This window comes from Centruroides sculpturatus, unplaced genomic scaffold (genome assembly GCF_000671375.1).
Source record: "Centruroides sculpturatus isolate CEXI.00-Female unplaced genomic scaffold, Cexi_2.0 scaffold2203, whole genome shotgun sequence".
NCBI classification, from domain to species: Eukaryota; Metazoa; Arthropoda; class Arachnida; order Scorpiones; family Buthidae; genus Centruroides; species Centruroides sculpturatus.
This window is the reverse complement of record NW_019386303.1, coordinates 52,217-56,608: the sequence shown is the minus strand read 5'-3', so window position 1 is coordinate 56,608 and position 4,392 is coordinate 52,217. Positions and strand designations below refer to the sequence as shown.

Here is a 4,392-nt window from a genome sequence, read left to right as displayed (position 1 = left end):
TCTTAATTGCTCCATGCAAGCATTACATGGTTACTTGCTATCAAAATTTTTCTTACTTCTGGAGCCACACCCTTTCTTAACATTGCCCTTATTAAGGATTGTGGTTACACAACATTTCTGCTGAAACTCTTCAAGGACGATTCCTCGCCATAGCTGGTTTTGTCCGTACAAAATTTTAGTTAGCTTGTTTTCTTCTATGTAGTTTGGCACATTTATTAAAATTATCTTGGGGTGTCTACCCTTTGCTACTTTTGCTTTCACTTGGCTTGTCACCTCTGGGATTGCCTCCACTGCATCTTTCAGTATGTTTCCATCTTTTTGTGTAGCTACTTCAAATTCCATTTCCACTTATCTTGAGCATACTCCAATTTCGAGTTTATTAGGTAGAATTTTTTCCCTTATCACCCAAGTTGTCAACCTGAATATTCATGTCGACCAAACAATTCCCAAAAATGGTACAAACTGACTTAAGGACACTTAACACCAAACCTTACCACACGTAATTGGTCATTTTGACCCATATTATAACCCCCAAAACTTTAGTCCCAACAAAAACCCAAGATCCCCCTAGTACCGTTTAAAGTAGGCTAGAAAGTTTAAACCCAGTCTGTCGATTAACAAATGCATTATATTAGTTGAAAATTTTGATAATTCAGTAAATAAAAAATCGACCATTAAAAAGTTCATTAGTAGCCGTTAAAGTCCATTGGCAACAGAAAACTTTGAAATTTCTCCATTAACTCTAATGCTACAGAATTTAAACCCTTATTACTCACTTAAAACTATAACTACCCCCACCCAATTTTAGGTACCAATATAAGAATTGACCCTGCACTAAACCCCTAGTGCCAACCCCCATTAATTTAGTTTCCCCCACTAGATCCGACTGAAAAACACTAAGTTTAAATTTAATTTAGCTAGAGACATAAAACTGATGTCAAATGAACTAGGGTGAGTTCCTGCACATGATTGTATAATTGGATAGTCCGTAAGTCCAAAAGTCTCTGATATTATCCAAAAATCACAGAGCACAAACAGATATGTCTTTAGAGCAACGGCAAGAGTAGTGGTTGGGTACATAAATTCTTTTTTCAACCATATGTGTAAGTGTGTATGTATATCAATGTACAGTAGAGCATCAATTATCCGAAACAATTCAGGACTGAGGTTGTTCAGATAACTGATCATTTATGAAAAAATATATTATATTTTATATCGATTTTGTTTTTGACACTGTTGTACATAAAACACGTAGTTAATTAACAATAAACTTTACAGTATTCCCTCTCAATACAACCGACTGGGGTGAACTACACAAGAACTCTCCCAGACATTCAAAAGATGTGTTGGAATTTTCACCTTTGACCTGACACTCAGATCAAGTTACAACAGATAAGTTACAATGTTACAACATTATACACGAAACTGTACTGTATATATTTTGTATCATATGTCTTACAAATATGTATCTTACATAAAGTAATACATTAAAGTAGGCCTACAGTTTAGGTTGGCAGGGAGGGGGAGAGTGCTGCAGCACTAGCGGAAATTTTAATTTGCCGACTAGAATGCTTTCAGTTAACCGATGTTTTGATTGATTGGTATTTGGATAATCGATGCTCTACTGTATTATATATACAGATATATATTCAGTGTAAAATATAGCAGAGATATATACATACAGTGGAACTTGTTTAAGGTGGTCACTATATAGAGAATACATACATTATATCAAACAAATCTGTGACACATTGTTTTGTTTTGTTTTGTGAATTTATTTCTATTGACATTGACAGCTGGGGTTTTATATAGCAGTATGTACATTAATTGCATCAAAATTGGGATATCCTGTTTTTGAAGTTTTCTGCTGTTATGTCATATACATTATTTGATTCTCCACATAGTACTTTCTCTGAAATGGCTTGTCTTTGCATAAATGATTTGAGTGAGTCGTTTGATTCATTAATTAAAGTTCTGAATATGAAGCTTTTCTGAAAGTGTGAATGCTACTTCCTTTAGCGTTCATATAGTAGGCCAGATGGTTTCAGCAAATTCATGCCATGTATTAGCTGAAACCATTTCAGAACAGCAGCATTTATCTCAAAATTTGCTGTCTTTCATACTTTTATGGAATGGTCTCCATTTTCGTTGTCTTAATAACGTTTAAAGTACTCTACCTTCTATTTATGAATATTGTTCATACATGCTTTACTTATCCTGAACTTTGCTGCGTCTTTTTGTTGACTATTGGGTTCAAGAAACTTAATAACCTCAACTTTTTCTTTCAGAGAAAGCTGTATATGGCTTGGTTTGAGCTGTAATTTAGGACTGCAGAACTGTAGATTAACAGATTTTAGATGCTCTCAGTAAAAAACAAAACATACAAAACTACAGAATGAACTAATGTAAACAAATAGGAGAGAAGCTCAGTACATTAGAAAACGATGTGATTTTTCTGGAGTTTCAGAAAACTTCAGAAATATCACATCTAAATTCTGCCCAAACAAGATTGCTAGACATTTCAGATATTTATAGCCTAAACAATTATAATTAACACACAATAATCTTATTATATCCCAGTAATGATAAAAATTAAATAAAACTAACATTTTTTACCATATTCATGGTCTTCCTCAGGCTTTTTGACCAGTACAATTTGAATATGGAATGCATCAAACAATATGTTTAAATTATCTTAAAATTCCGAAAAATTTAAAATAGAAGATAATTTTTTAGCCTAATGTGCTACTATAGTGATAAAAATATTATTACATCACAACAAATAAATAATAAGATGTACTTAATGGTGTAGAATAAGCATCTAATGTTGCTCTCGTTTTTTCTCATAGCATCACCTCCATTAAGGATATAAGAACATAACACAAAGGATGCAGCTAATGTTTCTTATGCATGGATGCTTCCCAGTGATTCTGAGAGAAGTTGTTTTCTAAACAATTATAAAAATCCATCCCAAAATTTATAATCACTAGTGCCTAGAAAGTTAGACATTATACCTAACTTTCTCCTCAAATCCACTTAGGATTACTAGTAACCAAAAACCCACAATCCATCATATTTTTCTATAATGTGGTCAATTGAACAGGTTACACTTCAGGAAAATCAGATGTAACAGTGGTCACATTTCACAATAAGTAGGTGGTCACTATACAGAGAAAAAGTATCCCTAAAATCTATTGAGTAAATTTCAGGCCAAATAAAATTGGTCACTATAGGAAGGTGGTTATGTTACTGAGTTGGTCACATTGTCAGGTTCCACTGTATATATAATTTGAAGTATTTTACTTATTTTGAGCAGTTTTTGTTTTGTTTTTTATTTCTGACTTTGATAATGTCTGTGATGGTTACCACTTGCTAGCTGTTTACAGACCTGAAAGAAATTTGCTGCTCATCTCTATATAACTAAAAGTATTATTTTACTGAATTTTATTTTGAGTTGTTATACCATCTAATTATCTCATAATATATTTCAGAGTTAAACAATACACCTTTAAATGGGTGAAGTATCACTGTTAAAAATGCATTGTTTAATTCAGTAGATTAACTACAGTGGATAATTCAACTTTATATTTCAGAATTTATTTTAAATGAACAAAAATAAATATTAATTGGACATATAATTTTAATTATAAACATGTCATTTCTAATTTAGTATTATAATTGCATTTTAATTTTAATTATAGTTTTTACATTTACGTAGATTTTTGTGGAAATTAAAACAGAAGTTGTCTTCGGGAGTTCACATTATTATATTTTATGGGAAAAGAAATCGTGTTCGAAAAAATTTAAATTCTTCATTATCAGAATTACACCAATCTGAAAGATTTCATTTACATCCATTAGTGGGCATTAAAACTAAAGGATCTTGTGCTAAGAATTTATCAAAAACTGTAAGTAAAGTTTATATTATTTGATTTGAACTGTACATAATATTACATTATTTTATTGTACATTTTATGTACAATGTAATCATTGTCATAAATCTAGCATGTGTAACTGATGATAATTTGATTTTTTAACAAAATATAAAAGTATTTGGCAAAATGTACTTTATGACATTACAGTAGAGTGTCGATTATCCGAATCAATTGGGGACTGGGGTTGTTCAGAAAATCGATATTTCAGATAACTGATTATGTACAAAAAAATATATTAACCTATCCCATGTTGAAATTTTTCTCCGTTGCGTGTCACTTCGCGTTGAATTTTTGTCGCTGTTAAGCTTAATGAAGACTATTGTATTGTTAAAAATTATTTTTTTATTTTGTACAAACAAAATAAATATATTGAAAAATATAAAAACAATAAAAAATTATACTTCAGATGTTAATTTAGTATCAAAAACGTAAAATATTTGAGTAGCCCAAGACATAG

At 31.1% G+C, this 4,392-nt stretch overlaps 1 long non-coding RNA gene across 1 annotated transcript in view; it reads left to right on the top strand.

Annotated features, from left to right (window-relative positions):
* Positions 1-3,634: 3,634 nt before the first annotated feature.
* The window catches only part of LOC111614477, a 10,542-nt gene continuing 9,784 nt past the window's right edge, over positions 3,635-4,392 (top strand). The window contains exon 1 of the long non-coding RNA XR_002754939.1: positions 3,635-3,908. This is a non-coding gene — a long non-coding RNA (uncharacterized LOC111614477). The remainder of the gene's footprint in view (positions 3,909-4,392) is intronic.